Raw genomic sequence first — 20,506 nt, 5'->3', positions numbered from 1 at the left:
TCCTAACATATATGATATTATTTGAAAAAGTTTAGGAAATGGAATTAAAAGATAAGATTGGGGGCGGACATTGTGCCACAGCAATTAGGACATCACTATGACTCCCACATCTCATATTGGAGTGACTAGGTTTGAGTCCTGCCTTTGCCTCCAATCCCCCTTCCTGTTAATGCATATCCTGGGAGGCAGCGGGTGATGTCTCAAGTTCATGAGTCCCTGCCACGAACATGGGAGACCCAGATACAGTTCCTGGTTCTTGGTTATGGCCAAGCCTAGCCTCAGCTGTTGCAGGCATGTGGGGCATGAACCAGTCAATAGAAAATCTCTGTCCCTCCTTCCTCCTCTTCCTTCCTCCCTCTCTCTCCCTCCCTTCCTCCTTCCCTACTCCCTCTACCTCTGTCTTTCAAATAAAAAGGGTAAATTTATGGTTTATTTTAGCACATTTTTTTTGAAAATCGGTAGTTTTTTGTGATGTACTTTTCCACAGGTCATTTTTGTTAGCATGCAATACATGTACATTTTTAAGAGATACAATGCATTACCTAACACGTGTATATATAATAAACTGATAAAATAATTGGCATTCCATTTTCTTATTTTTCTTTATGTTTGGAGCCTACAAGTTCCTCTGTTATAGTTCTTCAAAGAGCATATAATACATGATTGCAAGCTATGATTATAATCTCTCTGTGCTGTGGGACACTGCACTGTGTCACTGTTATTTGGTTCCTGTTATTCAGTCTTCCTCTTTGCCATTTCACCATACTTTCCCCAACTTATAGTAATCACTATATGAAGTTCAGATCATCATTTTTCAACATCCATATATGAGGGAGAATGTATGGTATTTGCCTTCTGTGTCTGACTTATTTCACATACCCTAATGACCTCTAGTTCTATACATTTGCTACACATATCAAGATTTCATTCTTATCTGTGGCTGAACACAACTCTGTTGTGTATATATACCATATTATCTATTCATCCATTGATGGATCCCTAGATTGATTCCAAATCTTGGCTGCTGCTAATAGTGCTACAGTGAATATGGGAGTGCAGCTATTTTCTCCAAATCCTGAATTCATTCACATAGGTAGGATAGCTGGGTCACATAGCAGATTTGTTTTTAGTTTCCTTGAGGAACCTCCATACCATCCTCCTAATGTCTATACAAATCTTCATTCAAACCAAAAATGTATAAGGGTTCATTTTTCTCCACATCTTCACCAGACTTTTTGTTTTGTCTTGTTGGTGTTGTCCATTTTAGCTAATGTAAAATATCACATTGTACTTTTGATTTGAATTTTGCTGATGGATAATGATACAGCATTTTATACATATTTTTGTCACCTATATTTATTATTTTGAGACATAACTATTCATATCCTTTTCTCATTTCTTAATTTTTCTAAAATTACTTGAGTTCCTTCAGTATTCTGGATTTTATTTCTTTGTCAAATAAATAGCTTACAAATAGCTTGAAAATATTTTTCTACTATTTCGATTATCTCTCTACTGAATGATTGTTTCCTTTGATGTTCAAGTCAAAATCTCAGCAGTGGAGGCTAGAATCAGCACTCTAACATGGGATGCAGGCATCCGAATTGGAAGCTTAACCAACTGTACCACAATGCCTGCCCCAGGGTGTATATATATTTTAAGTATTATTTTCTCTTGCCATATTTACCTTTAAATCATTATCAAATGACCTTCTTTGTATTTTTATTATCTTTAATTTTAAATTTATTTCATCTGATGTAAGTATGACTAAACCAACTTTTATTTGAATTCACGTGGAATTTTTCATCCCTTCACTTTCAGTTTATGCATGTGCTTCAAGATGAAGTGATTTTCTTGTAGGCAGTTTATTTTTATTTATCCAGTCACTCCATATTTATTAATAATAAATTTAATGATTTAATATTAATATTAATTTAAGCCATTTACTTTTAAGATAGTTATTGATAGGTAAGTTCTAACTGCTGCCAATCTGATACTTGCTTTCTAGGCATATTGTGCTTATTTTCTTTTTTATTACATTCTACTTTTGTGATTAAGTGATTTTACTCTAGTAATGTGTTTGGTCTTCTGCTTACTATTTTTTGCTTTTATTCTATTTTGTTATGAATTTTTGTTTTGTGCTTGCCAGAACACTTACTGAAAATATGTCTTGCTTATAAAAAGCTATTTTGAAACGATAGCAACATAACATTAATCATGAAGATACAAGGGAAAAGAAAAATTACTAATACAAAACTCCATACTTGCACTACATTCCTCCCCACATTTTGAATTTTGGATTTCTCCTTTTCAACTTTTATGTTACTGTCTTAAGGCATTAATGTAGTTAAGCATATGTCTTTTTGATACCTATACCTAAGCACTTGAAGACAGTGGGTACAACAAATTTGGTAAAATAACATGTAAATTCTTAGTTGAAATGTCCTAAAGCTTAAATGTAGAAGACTATACTTCTCAAAACACTGCAAAAATCTAACAGCAGCTGCCTGGCTGCTACAGGCTGATAACCTACAAGAGAATTTCACAAAGTTCATATATTTGATTACCAAAGGCATAATGGCAACTAATTTTAGATACAGGAATTCATATAAATTTTTCATCATCCAAGCCTCTGAAATTTCCTGATTTATCACTTAAGAAACACTCCACATAATTCATGATTTTGTTTCTGTTTCAGGATTTCACCTGCCATATTCCTCCCATTGTCAGTAGCAGAGAATAGTGTTCTCCACTAAAGTAGCTCCTTGTTGTAGGTTTTATTTAATTCCTGGTTGTGTGGTGTCTCCTACAATTCCTCCGAAGAGTCTTAAAATACTGACTACAACTCTAAGATATGGAAACATTTATTCACTTTGTTTATCCTTTATATAATCAATAAGAAATTAATCTTACTGAAAATGCTTTCATGTATCACCCTTTAAAATGCCCACAGAATGCTGGAAGTTGTAGGCACAATACAGTGGTATATTGCAAAAGTATAATCCTCATAATCTGGAAGATTCCAGGATGGCTCAATTGAGAAAAGATGTACTGCTTTAGGCTAGGAGAAAATAGCAGAAAAAAGTGGAGAGATTGCATTCCTAGGGGAGAGTTGGAGACAAAACTGCAGTGGAAATTCTACAGATATGAGTGATGCTATGGAATAGAGCAGAAACACAGAAATGAGCACAGACAAAATATAGGATCCCGCAGCCATGAGCAACCGGATATTGCCAGCCTTGGAGAGCAAGGTGAGAGCAGCCTGCATGTGGCAGCTTGTGCCTCTCATGATATTGCTGGAGGAAGAGCCTTGCAGACCACATCGTCTTTGAGTCTGTCCTGGGGCCCTAATAGGGGCAGGGTACCCCTCTAACAGTGAGGAAAAAGGGCATTTCTTTCTCCCTATCCCGCAACAAGGGCACCTGGTGGAAGGTACCATTTTGACACTGAAGTGGATGCAGCAGTACTTGTGTCTGTGAGCAGGGATGTTAACAAAGGGAAAAATCCAGGTTCCCCATAGACTTTGAGTCTGGCTGGAGGCTGAGCACCCACATGTGATTGTGAGATGTCCCCAGCCTTTCAACATATAACAGGCTCCAATGCTCAAAATGCCAAGGAGGAGCACCCACAGATAGCTGGCTCTGGGAACATCTCTCCTCTCTCTGTGGATGGGAAATGAAAAATAGGTTTTTTGAAAAAAAATAAACAAAATCAATACACCATTGGCCCAACTAACCAAAACAAAGAGGCAGAAGACACAAATCAGTGAAATCAGAAGTGAAGAAGGAGGTGTAACAACAAACACAACAGGAATAAAAAGAATCATCAGGAATTACTACAAAGAGTTGTATACCAGCAAATTGGAAAATCTAGAAGAATTGGACAGATTCCTGGACACGTACAATCTACCAAAATTGAGTCATGAGGACATAGAAAACCTAACAGACCAATAACCAAGATTGAGATTGAATCCATAACAAAGACCTTCACAACAAGAAAGTCCAGGACCATTTGGCTTCAATGCTGAATTCTACCAGACATTTAAAGAACTACTTCCAATTCTTCTCTAGCTATTCAAAGCATTTGAAAGGGAAGGAATCCTCCCAAACTCCTTCTATGAAGCCAGCATCACTTTATTTCCTAAACCAGAAAAAGACATAGCAGAGAAGAACTACAGACAAATATCTCTGACGAACATAGACCCAAAAATTCTTAAAAAAAAACTATCCAATGAAATCCAACAACACATCAGAAAGATCATTCACCTGGACCAAGTGGAACTAAAGGATGGTGTGCAAGGATGGTTCAACATTCACAAATCAATAAATGTGATCGATCACACAAACAAGAACAAAAAAAGGATTATTTGAACAGTGGCAGGAAAGCATTTGGTAAAATACAATATCATTTCATCATAAAAATCTTAAGCAAATTGTATGTATACAGAACATTCCTCAAGACAATCAAGGCAATTTATGACAAACCACAGCCAGCATCTTATTAGATGAAGAAAAGTTGGAAGCATTCCCACTAAGCTCTAGAAGCAAACAAGGATGCCCATTCTCACCATTCCTATTCAATATAGTCCTGAGAGTTTTAGTTTAGTTTTCATTAGGAAAGAAAAAGAAATCAAAAGGATTACAAATTGGAAAAGAGGAAGTCAAATTATCCCTATTTTCAGATGACATGATTCTAAATATAGGGGAACCAAAAGACTCCACTAAGAGACTACTGGAACTCATTAAAGAGTTTGGGAAAGTGACAATATATAAAATTACCACACAAAAATCAGTAGTCTTTGTATACGAAGACAATGCCAAGGCTGAGAAAGAAGTCTTAAGATCACTCCCATTCACAATAGTTACAAAATATTTAAATGCCTTGGAATAAATTTAACCAAGGAGATTAGCAATGGAAAAAATAGAAGACACAAAAATGAAATTATTTTCCACATTCATGGATTGGAAGAATCAATATCATTAGAATGTCCATTCTACCAAAATCAATTTACACAGATTCAGTGTGATCCCAATCAAAACACCAAGGACATTTTTCTCTGATCTAGAAAAAATGATGCTAAAGTCATATGGAGTACTACAGACTCTGACTAGCTAAAGCAATCTTACACATAAAACAAAAGCAGGAAGCATCATGAAATCAGATTTCAAGACACATTACTGGGCAGTTATAATCAAAGCAACCTGGTACTGGCAAAAAAATATATGTGTAGACCAATGGAACATAGAAACTCCAGATTAATCCATGCATCTATGACCAACTTATTTTTGACAAAGGAGCTAAAATCAACCCCTGGAGCAAGGACAGTCTCTTCATCAAATGGTGCTGGGAAAACTGGATCTCCACATGCAGAAGAATGAAACTACACTCCTAGCTTACACCTTATACAAAAATCCATTCAAAGTGGATCAAAGACCTAAATCTATGACCCAATCCCATCAAATTATTATAGAAACAACTTGGATAAATTTTGCAAGACATTAGCATAGGCAAAGACTTTTTGAAAAAGACCTCAGAAGCACAGGCAATCAAAAACAAAATTGACATGGGATTACTTCAATCTGAGAAACTTCACATTTCAAAAGAAGCACTCAGCAGTGTGAAGAGGCAACTGACAGAATTGGAGAAAATATTTGCAAACTAGTCAACTGATAAAGGAAAGGGTTAATACCTATCCTCTGTAAAGAGCTTAAGAAATTCAACAACAACAAAACAAAGAATCCAGTTAAGAAATAGGCAAAAAAACTTGAGCAGGCATTTTTCAAGAGAGAAAATTCAAATGGCCAACAGACACTTGAAAAAATGCTCAGGATCACTATTCATCAGGGAAATGCAAATCAAAACCATAATGAGGTTTCATATCACACCAGTTAGAAAGGCTGTCACACAGAAATCAACAAATGACAAATGCTGGTGAGGATGTGGGGAAAAAGGTACCCTGGTCCACTTTTGGTGAGAATGTAAATTGGAAAAGCCATTTTGGAAGACAGTATGGAGATATCTCAGAAATCTGAATATAGACCTACTATATGACCCAGCCATCCTACTTGTGGGAATTTACCCAACAAAAAGAAATCAGCATATTAAAGTGTTATCTTTATCTCCATGTTCATTGCAGCTCAGTTCACAATAGCTAAGATATGGAATCAAACCAAATGTCCATTAACTGTTGACTGGATAAAGAAATCATTGTATATATACAACTATGCAATGCTATGCAGCTATTTAAAAAATCAAATTCTGTCTTTTGCAACAAAAGGGATGCAACTGGAAACCATTCTACTTAATGAAACAAGCCAATCCCCAAAAGAGAGATACCATATGTTTTCCCTGATCTAACAATAGAGTACCTAAAATGTAATGTATTGGAATGAAGTGGACATTGTAAGATTTCATGATTATTTACAGCCCTTATTTCTTCCATTGTGGAATTTTTTTTGTCCCCATACTGTTTGTTGAACTCTTTTACTTAGTGTAGGGTTAACTTTATGATAAGTAAACTGGAAGTAAATCTTTGTAAAACTAAGAGTGGGAATCAGAAAGGGAGGAGGAAGAAGGTTTGGAGCATGGGTGGGAGGGAAAGTGGTGTTGGAGCATCACTATGTTCCTAAACCTGTATAAATGAACTCCATGAAACTTGCATAAGTTAAATAAAATTTAAAAATATAAAAAATTAAAGAAAACCCAAAATAAATAAATATTTAATATATATAAATATTTTATAGAGTATGATATTTACATATTTTTTCATTGTTTAATTTTAATATGGGATAGTTATTTTGCTGTATATAGTGGATGAATATCTAGCAAAATTGTATTGACTTTGACTTCTAGTAGGCATCCTTGACACTTTTTCCCTGAACCCTAAACAAGCCTTAAAGTTATGCCTCATAAATATTCCTCAAATACACCATTTATTTGTTTCTACCCATTACTATTAGTGCAAAATTATTTTCCCTATAAATACTAGAAAACTCCAAACTAATTTCTGGTGATGTGAAAAATGACTTTTCTAGCAAATAGGCTAAAAGGGAGGGGGACTTAGAATTGAATGTAAATCACAATTTGTAAGACATTGCTGTGTATCACAAAAGAGATAAATTTTTCCTAAGACATGTAAGAAACACTAGCATAAACTCTTTTCAAATGCCCATATATTAATATCAATACCTCTGTTAAATCAATTTAACAGTAATTTGGTATTGGGTCATATGTTCTAAAGATAAGAGGCCGGTGCTGTGGCATAGCAGTTAAAGCCCTGGCCTGAAGTGCTGACATCCCATATGGGTGCTGGTTCTAGACAGGGCTGCTCCTCTTCTGATCCAGCTCTCTGTTAAGGCCTGGGAAAGCAATAGAATATGACCCAAGTTCTTTGGCCCCTGAACCCATGTGGGAGACCTGGAGGAAGCTCCTGGCTCCTGCCTTCAGATCAGCACAGCTCTGGCCATTGCGGCCATCTGAGGAGTGAACCAGCAATGGAAGACCTCACTTTCTGTCTCTACCTCTCTCTGTAACTCTTTCAAATAAATAAAATAAATCTTAAAAAAAAAAAGATAAAAGAAAATCTGACTACTTCAGCAAATTGCTTACTTCACAAATGATGGTCTGACCCCAACAAAACTGTATGACTCTATCCCCCAAAGCTTCTAGGTTTATTTTCCTGACATGTTGTTTCTGAAATGTTCATGGTTCTGCAGGCTGCTTTCTATTGCGGTGCGACAGCCACAGCGCACTGGCTGCGGCGGCCATTGGAGGGTGAACCAATGGCAAAGGAAGACCTGTTTCTCTCTCTCTCTCTCTCTCTCACTGTCCACTCTGCCTGTCAAAAAAAAAAAAAAAGAGTGGAAAGCCAAACTTTGCCTCAATGTGACTGTTGTCTTTCTTCCATGGTCTTTAACATGTTTAGGGAGGCACCAACACAATTCATTTATTTGAAAGAATTATAGAGAGTGAGGGAAAGACAGAGAGAGAGAGAGAGGGACAGAGAGAAAGAGAAAGAGAATCTTCCTTCTGGTTCACTCCCCTAATGGCCACAGCAGCCAGAGCTGGGTGAGACTGGAGCCAGGAGCTTCTTTCATGTCTCCTATATGGGTTCTGAAGCCCAGGAACACAGGGCATTTTCCATTGTTTTCCCACGTGCATTGACAAGGCACTGGATCAGATGTAGAGCATCCAGGACTCAAATGGCTTCCCACACGGGATGCCAGCACTGCAGATGCCAGCTTAACCTGCTGCAACATAGCTCTGGCCCCCACATTTTCTTCATTGAGTCATCAATTGATGGACATTTGGGTTGAATCCATGTGTTAGCCATTCATGAATTGATCTGCAATGAACATGAGGGTTCATTCATATTTTGATTTCATTTCATTTGGGTAAATTCCCAGGAGATGGATGACTGGGTTGTATGGTAGATCTACTTTCAGATATCTGAGGAATCTCCCTATTATCTTCCATAATGATTGTGCTGGTTTACTGTCGCTCCCCCTCTTCATGGAGGAACGACACTAAACCCTGCCTAGGCTTCATATCCGAGTCACGGCACCATTATGTCGCTCCCCATCTTCGTGGAGGAACGACACAGGACTCTGCGCTGTTCTTTTGTCTGCTCAGCCCTCCCTGGGTTTGCTGCTGGTTCTTCCCAGGTTGGCTACCGTCCCTTCCACCTCCGTGGAAGGGCGGTTCCCCCTGCCACCTTCCCCACTTCCACGGGGAAGCGGCACACCGCCAGCCGGCTCTCTCGGGGGCTGCACAGGTGTTCCTTCAGATAGATGTTCCCCGGTGCATGTTGTCTCTCTCCTCCTTTATAGTCCTCTTCCGCCAATCCCAACTCTGCTACCCACACGCCGAGTATGCTGCTCTCCTCCAATCAGGAGCAGGTCCTGCTGCTTATTAGTTGAACTGGAGGCAGCTGTGTAGAAGCTGTTTCCTCCTCTCCCAGCGCCATATTGTGGTAGAGCAGATGCATAGAATAAGTCTTAATTCCAGTAACTTAGTCTAATCTGAGTTGCTCCCCACAGTTTACAATACCGCCAACAGTGTATTAAGGTAACATTTTCCCTACATCCTCACCAGCATTTATTATTTTTATGATTTTTGGATGATTACCATTGTACCTGGGTGATGAAAAACCTAATGTGGTTTTTATTCAAATTTCCCTGATGGCTACTGATCCTGAGCATTTTTTTTCATTTGTCTATTGGCCCTTTATATTTCATCATTTGAAAAAATTCCTGCTCATATCCTTTACCAATTTCTTAACTGGATTGTTTTGTTTAGCTGCTGTTGAGTTTCTTGAGCTCTTTATAGATTCTGGATATTAATTGTCAGTTTCATAGTTCACAAATATTTTCTCTCATTCTGTCGGTTGTCTCTTCACTGTGTTGCATTTTTATTTTATAGTGCAAAAGCATCTTAGCTTGATGTAATCCCATTTTCTATTTGGGCTTTGATTGCCTGTACTTATGGGGTCTTTTCCAAGAGTTCTTTGCCTATGTCAGTGTCATGAAGATTTTCCCCATTGTTTTCCTCTAGTAATTTGATGGCATTAGGTCATAGATGTAGATCTTTGATTCATTTTGAGTTGACGTTTGTGTAAGATGTAAGGTAAGTGTCTTATTTCATATTTCTGCATGTGATTCAAGTTCCCCAGCACCATTTGTTGAAGTGATAATCCTTTCTCCAGGGATTGATTTTGGCTCCTTTGTCAGATAGTTAGCTCCTTTGTCAAAGTTGGGTGTAGGTGCATGAATTAATTTCTGAGATTTCTATTCTGTTCTATTGGACTGCATGTCTATTTTTTGCCAGCACCAAGCTATTTGATTGTAACTGTCCAGTGGTATGTCTTGAAATCTGGTATTGTGATTCCTCTGGCTTTGTTTTTGTTGTTTAAGATGCATTATCTGTTCCAGCATTTTTGTGTTTCCATGTGAATTTTCACATCATCTTTTTCTAGATCTGACAATATCATTGGTATTTTTATTGGGATTGCATTGTAATCTGTAAATTGCTTTGAGTAGAATGGACATTTTGAGTATCTTAATTCTTCCAACTCACAAACATAGTTTTTTTTATATTTTTGTGCCTTCTCTTATTTCTTTCTTTAATGTTTTGTAATTTTGATTGTAGAGATCTTTCAGACCTTTGATTAAATTTATTCCAAGGTGTTAAAAGTTTTTGTAGCTATTGTGAGTTGTACTGAACTTACAAGTTGTTTCTCAGTCATGGCATTATCTGAATATAAAAAGGCTACTGATTTTTTATGTTGCTTTTATATCCTGCAACTATACCAAACTCATGAGGCCCAATATTCTTGAGTGGAGTCTTTTGGTTCCTTTATATAAGATCATGCCATCTACAAACAGGGATAATTTGATTTCCTCCTTTTTAAATTGTATATCATTGATTTCTTTTTTCTTTCTTTTTTTTTTCCTAATGGCTCTGGTTAAAACTTTCAGGACTATATTGAATAGCACTTGTGAAAGAGGGCATCCTTGTCTGGTTCTGGACCCCACTGCTTCCAACTTTTCCTCATTCAGTATAATTCTGGCTGCAGATTTGTCATCTATTTCCTTGATTGTGTTGAGGAATGAATGCTCCTTCTATATCCAATTTGCTTAAGGTTTTTATAATAAGATGTTGTATTTTATCAAATGCTTTCTTTGCATGTATTGAGATAATCATGGTTTTTATTATTCAGTTTTTTAATGGGATGTATCATATTTATTAACTTGCATATGTTGAAACATCCTTGCATTCCAGAGATAAATACTTGGTCCAGGTGGATAATCATTCTAATGTGTTGTAGGATTCGATTAGCTAATATTTTATGGATGATTTTTGCATCTGTATTCATCAGGGATATTTGTCTATAGTTCTCTTTCTTTGTTTTATCTTTTTTCTTGTTTTGGACTTAAGGTGATGCTGGCTTCATAGTAGGAATTTGGGAGGATTCCCTCCCTTTTAATTGTTGTGAAAGTTTCAGAATTAGAATTAGTTCTTCTTTAAATGTTTGTGGAATTCAACAGTGAAGCCATCTGGCTCTGGGCTTTTCTTTGTTGGGAGGGTCTTTGTTACTGATTCAGTCTCCATCTTGCTTATTGGCCTATTTATGCTTTATATGTCTTCATGACTCAATTTTGATAGATTGCATGCTTCAAGAAATCTATGCATTTCTTGTAGATTTTCTGATTTGCTGGCATATAGCTGTTTGCAGTAATTCCTAATGATTCTTTTTATTTCTGTGGTCTCTGTTGTAACATCTCTCTCTTTTTTTTTTAAAGATTTATTTATTTATTTGAAGGTCAGAATTACAGAGAGGAGAGGCAGAGAGAGAGAGAGGTGCTCCATGTGATGGTTCACTCCCCAGCTGGCTGCAATGGGCAGAGCTGCACTGATCTGAAGCCAAGTGCCATGTTGGATTGTTCTCTCCCTTTTAATTTTATCAATTATTATTAGCAGACACTTGATCTTATTTATGTGATCCTTTTGACATTTAATGCTATCTTCATGATCAGTTATGAACTTAAACTGATCACTTTAACTAGTAAGATGGTATTGGTACCTGCCAACTTAATGGGATTTGGAGTCCCCTGGCAAGCTTTTAGCTTTACCCTTAGGGGTAAGTCCAAGGGAACATGTGCCAAACTGTACATCTCCTCCCTCTCTTATTCCCACTCTTATTTTTTAACAGGGATCAATTTTCAATTGGATTTAAACACCTAAGAATAATTCTGTGTTAAGTACAGAGTTCAACCAATAGTATTAAGTAGAAAAATAAAACACTAAAAATAAAATAGTAACCTGTTCCTGGACAGCCAGGACAAGGGCTGATCAAGTCATTGTTTCTCTTAGTGTCAGTTTCTATTCTATAGGTTTCCTTTTATGTACTCAGTTAGTTGTCACAAATCAGGGAGAACATATGGTAATTGTCCCTTTGGGACTGGCTTATTTCTCTCAGCATGATGTTTTCCAGATTCCTCCATTTTGTTCTAAATGACATGATTTCATTTCTTTTACCACTGTGTAGTATTCCATAGAGTACATATCCCATAATTTCTTTATCCAGTCTTCTGTTGATGGGCATTTAGGTTGATTCCATGTCTTAGCTATTGTGAATTGAGCTGCAATAAACATGGAGGTGCAGATAGCTCTTTTATTTGCCAATTTAATTTCCCATGGGTAAATTCCAAGGAGTGAGATGGGTCATATGGTAGGGCTATATTCAGATTTCTGAGGTATCTCCAAACTGTTTTCCATAGTGGCTTTACCAGTTTGCATTCCCACTAACAGTGAGTTAGTGTCCCTTTTTCCCCACAATAGCTTTAGCTATTCAATGTCTTCTGTGCCTCCATATGAATTCAGGCATCCTTTTTTTGCAGATCTGAGAAGAATGTCTGGTATTTTGACTGGTATTGCATTGAAATTGTAAATTGCATTTGGAGGAATGGACATTTTAATGACATTGATTCTTCCAAACCATGAACATGGAAGATTTTTCCAGTTTTTGGCATCTTTTTCTATTTCTTTCTTTAAAATTTTGTAATTCTCATCGTAGAGATTTTTGACATCCTTGTCTAAGTTTATTCCAAGGTATTTTATTATTTTTTTGTAGCCACTGTAAATAGGATTGAGCTTAGAAGTTCTTTCTCAGCCGGGGCATTGTCTGTGTATACAAAGGCTGTTGATTTTTGTGTATTGATTTTATAACCTGCTACTTTACCAAATTCTTCTATGAGTTGCAATAGTCTGTTTAGTGGAGCTCTTTGGATTCTTTAAATAAAGAATCATTTTACTGCAGACTGATAATTTGACTTCTTCCTTTCCAATTTGTATCACTTTGATATCTTTTTCTTGCCACGTCTCTGACTAAAACCTCCAGTAATATATTGTATAGCAATGGTGCAAACAAGCATCCCTGTTTGGTGCTGGATCTTAGTTTAATTGCTTCCAGCTTTTCCCCCATTCAGTATATTTCTTGCCATGGGTTTGTCATAAATTGCTTTGATTTTGTTAAGGAATGTTCCTTCTATACCCAATTTACTTAGAATTTTCATCATGAAAGAGTGTTGTATTTTTGAAATCCTTTCTCGGCATCTATTAAGATAACCATATGGTTTTTCTTCTGTAGTCTGTTAATGTGGTGTATCATAATGATTGATTTGCTAACGTTGAACCATCTCTGCATACCAGGGATAAATCCCACTTGGTCTGGGTGGATGATCTTTCTGATGTGTTGTTGCATTCTATTGGCCAGAATTTTATTGAGGATTTTTGTGTCTATGTTCATCAGAGAAATTGGTCCGTAATTCTCTTTCTCTGCTGAATCTTTTTTAGGTTTAGGAATTAAGGTGATACTGACTTTGTAGAAAGAAGTTGGGAGGATTCCCTCTCTTTCAATTATTTTGAATAGCTTGACAAGAATTGGAGTTAGTTCTTCTTTAAATGTCTGGTAGAATTCAGCAGTGAATCCATCCAGTCCTGGGCTTTTCTTTGTTGGGAAGGACGTTATTACTAATTCAATTTCTGACTCAGTTATGGGTCTTTAGGTTTTCTATGTCTTCATGGTTCAATTAGGTAGCTTGTATGTATCCAGGAATCTATCCATTTCTACTAGATTTCCCAGTTTGTTGGCATACAACTCTTTGTAGTAATTTTTGATGACTCTTTTTATTTCTGTGGTGTCTGTTGTTACATTCCCTTTTTTATCTCTAATTTTATTGATTTGGGTCACCTCTCTCCTTTTTATGGTTATTTGGGCCAATGGTGTGTCAATTTTGTTTATTTTTTCAAAAAAAGCAGCTCTTTGCTGATCTTTTGTAATGTTTTTGGATTCAATTCTGTTGATTTCTTCTCTAATTTTAGTTATTTTTCTTCTCCTATTGGTTTTGGGTTTGGTTTGGTTTTCTGTATTTTTTCTAGATCCTTGAGATGCATTGAAAGCTCATTTATTTGGTGCCTTTCCAATTTCTTGATGTAGGCACCTATTGCTATAAACTTTCCTCTCAACACTGCTTTTGCTGTATCCCATACGTTTTGATATGTTGTGTTGTTATCTTCATTTGCTTCTAGAAAATTTTTGATTTCTCTTTTGGTTTCTTCTATGACCCACTGTTCATTCAGGAGCCTGTTGTTCAGTCTCTATGTGTTTGCATATGCTCTAGAGTTTTCCGAGTTGCTGATTTTCAGCTACCAAAAGAATGAAGTTCTAACATTTGCATCAAAATGGATGCAGCTGGAGAATATACTGGTGAGTGAATTAAGCCTGAGACAGAAAGACATATATCACATATTGTCCCTTATGTGTGGGGGCTAAAATTTAAAAATAAAAACAAAAACAAAAAAGAAATGCGTGTATCAATATTGCTGCAAATATAATTTTGTCAAACTTTATATGTTTGACAAACCAATGACTAAGAATGATATACTACAATTTCAATGATCTGTCATTATTTTAATATTTACTGTATATAATTGAAATGGATATTGTTTTATTTGATTATTATTTATAGCCTGTTGAACTATGATTTTTTTATTTGTTGAACTCTTTATTTTGTGGAGCATTAAGCCTTTGAGTGTAATGTAAATTTAAATGTCATATCAAAAATTAAAAAAGAAATGAAGGAAGGAAGAAACAGAAAGAGAGGAGAAAGGTAGAGAAATAGTGCATTCTTTGAATTGTGTCTACAAACTACACTGAATAGGAATTGTATTGTAGTAATTACCATGCATTTTCCATGACTTGAGAATCCAATGTATCAATAAAGTCCTCATAAAACAAAACAAAGCAAGCAACAATAAAATAAACCGCATTTTGACTGCAGACCAATTTGTTCATTGGGCGAGCATTACTTCTTTGCTTGGGAACTGCAGATCTTCCCTGGGAAGCAGAATTGGTGCAACACTTGGAGAAGCAACCTCAAACTCCAGTGTTGAGTCAAAGAAAAGAGCCCAAAGTAAATAAACTGCACATAAGTCTTCTGTAGGGAAAGCCCCTCCCCCTACAAACAGCTAGCCACTAACAATGCCAGGAAAAGTGCTCCCTCTACTGGTAGAGCAAATAAGCTTTATCACATACAGGCCCAGATCCTGATACTTTTGGAGATTCATCATTTGCAGAAAGCAACCACGCTTTTCATCTGGAAGCTGACTATCCAAAGGCTAGTGAGTCACATGTAGTGGATTTCTTGGAAAATACTAATTTGCATGCCATTTACACTGAGAGTCATTATCATGTTGAAAGTCATCCAGTTGGTTCACTATACATGGGGAGAGAAAGCTTTAGTGGAGGCAGTTTTTGTGGCATTTTATAGTGAATTCTATAAAATACTTTGGTTTAACTTGTGACTTTTTGTAAGAAATTTCTTAAAATGTATTGCATTTGCACTGTAAATTGTCATTACATCTTGCAGTATGAATATAAAAAATGTTCACAGATCTCAGGGATGTGAATCCTGTTGCTCAGGAGTTACATTCCTAATATGCAGAAAAGATGGGCGTTATTTCTTGCTTTCTTGATGCATGCTGTTGTGTGTCAATGACTTGTGTAGCTATTAATGTACTAGGATTGATTTAAAATGTATTCATGACATTTTCAATCAAACTGGTTATGGCTTGATCCAAATGTTTAGTGACCAGGGATATTAAGTCTGACCATACATCATGGTGCTAGAACATGGACTTTTACAATGGTGAAGATCCAAGTCACAACTAAGTGTATCTTACAGTTCCCTTAAAGAAAAAGTAAACCTGGCTGCTATAGAATACACTATGTGCGTTTACATATTGTAGTGTCAACATTTTAAATTAATCTTCTACATTCATAAGTGGTGGAGAGTCTTGTCACAGACACGTACCATTTACATCTGGTTTTCTAACTAGACTGCACTTGTCTTCATTGTAGTAAAATGCCTTGTGCAATATACCTTGCATAACTCCTCATCCTACCAAAAGTTAACTAACCCTCCAGCCGGTAATGAAAACAGTAACTGGAGGATCCCATTTGTAAGTGTTTTAGAATAAAATACAATTTATGCACACCAGAATTCTGTTGTTAATATTATCATCTAGTTGGTGTAGCTTTTTGTGTTGTGGTTGATCTCAAAACAGATTTATTTTCTCTTCTACCTAGAGGGAACAATGCAGATGTTCTTTTTTTCTTGTGAAATTTATAGTGCAACTCTTAATATAAGCCTGCTGTGGAGGCTTATACTAAGCAAGCAGCACACACCTCCAGTTTATGGAACCATTGCCAATTAAGATGATGGCTGGTTAGGTTATATCTGGTTATTGTCCTAGGAAAATCACTTTCCTAGAGATAGCCTTCCAAGTGATTTTAAAACTGATCTTTCTATTGAAGCTTTTAGGTCAATTATGTGTGATGACTGAATTTACAAATAATCTTTTTTATCAAAAATAATGTACTTAACTACAAATATATATAACAATTTGTCAGTTACAAATAAAATGTTTAAAAAATAAAGCAAAGATTTGGGTGGGAATTTTGGTACAGGAGTTAATCCACTGCTTGTGATGCCTGCATCAAATAGAGCCTGGTTTGAGTTTTTGCTGCTCTACACTTTTGATTCATCTTCTTGCTAATGTGCCTGGGAGGCAATGTATGATGGCCAATATGGTTTGATGGCTACCACCCTTTAGGAGACCTAAAAGGGGTTCCTGGATTCTGTCTTTAGCATGGCCTAACCTTAAATTTTGTGGGCATTTGAGAACTAAAACAGTGGATGAAAGGTATCTTCCTCTGTCCCTCCTTTTTTCTGTCACTATGCCTTTAAAATAAGGAAATATTCCAAAGTCAAAGGTTTTAATATGGGTTTCAAATAAATACGATCAAACAATATATTGTGTACAGAAGAAGAAAGCTTTAACAGATGCAAAAAGCTGAAAATTTAAGTGATGAAACAAAGATATACCAAAATGTAACAGAGAAGAGAGTTATAGTGGTTGGCCATTTCAATAATGGACAGAAAAATTTTAAAATAAACAGTGTCACTAAAGATAAACAGGGACATCCTTTAGTAATAGAAATGTCAAACAATTTAGATAAGATAGCAAATATACATATATATTTCTCCTACAGACATGCTCAACATTATAGGAAAAAGAGACAAAGGGATCAGCAGAGTCAGCAATAGAACTTGGATTTGCCAGTATCCTTCTTTTAGTGATGGATGACATAACTATGAAAAAGACTGAAAAGGATATGGAAGATTTGAATACAATAAAGCAACAAAGTTAATTGATATACACCACACCAATCAAGAGAATATGCCTTTCATTTAGATGTGCATGATGTGTTTTCCACAGAAAACAACTTGCTACATCATAAAGTCACCTGAATAAACTTTAAAGGACTGAAATCATTTAAGATATTTTCTCTGACCACAATTAGGAGTATTTGGTCTAGTTGTTAAGATAATGTTTGACATATCCAAATCAAAATCAGAGCACCTGAGTTCAAGTCTTGGCTCTGCTCCCATTACAGCTTCCTGCTAATATGCATCCTAGTAGGGAAAAGGTGATGGCTGATGTAATTGAATCATTGCCACCCATATGGAAAACTTGGATTGAATTTCTGGCTCCATTTTGCCTAGATGAACTCCAACAGTGGTGAGTATTTTGGAAGCAAACCACAACTGGACAATCTCTCTCTCGTTCTCCCTCTCACTCTTGCTCTTGCTCTCTCTCTTTAAAAGATAAATTCTAAAAGCCAAAACCAAAAGGCTACTTGAGAAGTTGAAAAATAGGTGAAAAATAAGCAGTACATTCTGAAAAAAACAAAAACAAAAACAAAAACAGGAAGTAATGTGATGGAAAGAACCTCAAGGGAAATTAAAAAATATTAGGAAAGGATTGACAATTAAAATATGGTATACAAGAACCCATGTGATTAAAAGAGTGGTTGATGGAAATTATGAGCTATAAAAATCTATTTTATGAAGAAATACATAAAATCAATATGGCAGACTTCCCATTTAAAAAACTATAAAAAGCTGGGAAAACTAAACTCAAAAAAAAGCATCCTAAAGAAATAGACTACAATGCAAAAGGACCATTTGTTGTTGAGACTTGGGGCTGGGTCAGCACATGGGAGCTGACCCCTCTGTCCATCAGTGTGCCCCCTACTTTAAACCCAACCACTACTCCCGAGTTCTCTAATGGATTCCATTGAAAACTACAACATCTGCTCCTTCCCTTGATGAGTGATGGATGCTGCTATAACAGCTATATTGTCCCTAGTGCTAATTTGCTGTCTGCATTGAGCTCATGGAAGTGAAAAGCTTGCTATCATCACCCACCTGATCTTGTCTACACATCTACTAGCTTGGCTTGCTGGGTGAGGAAATGTTCAGGGTGTAGACCACGCTGCAGTTGTAAGCAGTGACACTGGATATCATAGATGCAGGCAGGACATTTGAGAGAATGGGGTTATGGAATTAACAGGGAATATGGGATACTGGCACTGCACATAGCTTAACCTGCGCTGGCAGCACAAGGCCTGGGATCCCCTGGTGACCTTATTCCCAAGCTCCCCTGTCCTCATGGTCCTCAACTCCAGCTGGCAGCAGCACACCCTGGGGTGCAGCGCAAGGCTGGAACTGATGGGCACCACAGAAGGCCACCCGTAGCTGGCCACTGGGCTTGGAGTCCAGGTGGCCATCATAGCCACCAGCCTGCTCAGAAATTGGGGATTCCCACTGACTCCAGGTGCCGTGGGACCCATCCCACATACATCCATCATGCACACACCCTGAGTCCCATAAACAATCAGTAAATTGTAAGTCAGGTGAAGATTATTGCAAGCTCTGGAGTTACAAGATCTGAACGGGATTTTGGACAATGCAGGCAGCGGAGCTCCCAGGAGATGGGATCCTGAGGGCGGGTCAGCGGCCCCTGCTGTCAGGAAGGCCAAACTCCCAGTAAGGCAGCTTCGGACCTTAGGCCAAGCCCCGCCCCTCACTCTCCTCACCCCGTGCAACCCCAAGGGGACCACCCTCAGGCTAGGATTGGATACGTCTTTTGTGACGTCATGTGTGCGCATTATCCGGACAAGCTGTTTAATCTAGCGCACCAGGGCGACATGGAGACCCTCTGGGGATTCTCTTTCCGTTGCTGCTGAATTCAGCTTCCTGGTTCTGCTCCTGAGAGAGCCCGGGTCAGCTCAGACGCTTCTACTCTGAACTTCCCTCACCGCAGGGCCCTGAGTGGATGCCTGGAGTCCTTGGAAGCTGGAAAGAGGTGAGTGTGTGAGGTTCCCTGGCCCACAGGAGGTGAGGTGGGCCAGCAGCTGGGACCCTGGTGTGCTGCCTGCCTGAACCCTGGGCCTCACCTTTCCAGATTGTGTGGTGAGAAGGGAGAATCTGAACTTCACGCATGACCTAATTTCTTTGAGTTGGGCAAGTCCACCACAACACCAGTCCCAGAAGACATATTCTTAACTATTCTTCAGGTGAGATCACCAGTTAGTTCAGAAAATGTCTCAGCTAGTTTTAGAAAATTGAAATCATACCAAGCACATTTCCCAAGTGAAATGGAATAAAAATATAAATCAACACCAGAAATAAAAAAATTGAAAAACTCACATGTTATTTTCAGGGCTTTTTCAATTGTATATTTTTTTCTTTGAGAACCAGGGAGATTGTCCATTGGCTAATTTACTCCCCAAATATGCACAATAGCTGGGGCCAGGCCAGGCAAAATCTGGGAACAAGGAATTCAGAGACAGAGATTGAGAGATGGCTACCAGCTTGCCCAATGATTCACTCTCCAATTGCCTGTAATGGGGAGAAGCCAGGACCAGAACCGTAATCTTGGACTCCCTTACAGGTAGAAGGAATCTAATTAATTGTGTTATCTCCAATGCTTTCCAGGGCTTGCCTTTGGGTGAAATTGGAATCCAGATGCACAGCCAGGTATCAAACCCGGGGTCTCCACTGTGGGGAGTAGGTGTCTTAATCATTTGGCCCAAAAATGAAAGCTACAAGATGCTTCAAAAACTCCAAAAATAGTGACCAGCATGTGGCACATTAGGTAAAGCTGCCTGGGATGCCAGCATCCCAATATAGGCATTGGTTTGAGTCCCAGCTGCTCCACTTCTGATCCAGCTTTCTGCTAATGCACCTGGAAAGGCAGCAGATAATGGCTCAAATACTTGGGCCACTGTACTCACACGGGAGACCTGGAAGAAGCTCCTGGCTCTTTATTTGGACTGGTCCAGCTCTGGCCATTGTGGCTATTTGGAGACTGAACCAGTGGATGGAAGATCTATTTTTTCCTCTCTATTTATAACTCTGTCTTTCAAATAAATGAATAAATAAATATTATTATAAACCTCTAAAAATGGAATTAAAAGACATTATTTTGGTAGAAACATCTCTGAAATCTCTGCATAATTTTTCATAATATATATTTTTCATAAACTTTTTGAAGAATTTCATTATAATATGCTGTTTCAAGGTGAATATATCAACCT

Source organism: Oryctolagus cuniculus, chromosome 8 (assembly GCF_051225735.1).
Source record: "Oryctolagus cuniculus isolate XC-2025 breed Fujian yellow rabbit chromosome 8, ASM5122573v1, whole genome shotgun sequence".
NCBI lineage: Eukaryota > Metazoa > Chordata > Mammalia > Lagomorpha > Leporidae > Oryctolagus > Oryctolagus cuniculus.
Note: the sequence above shows the minus strand (reverse complement) of the source record.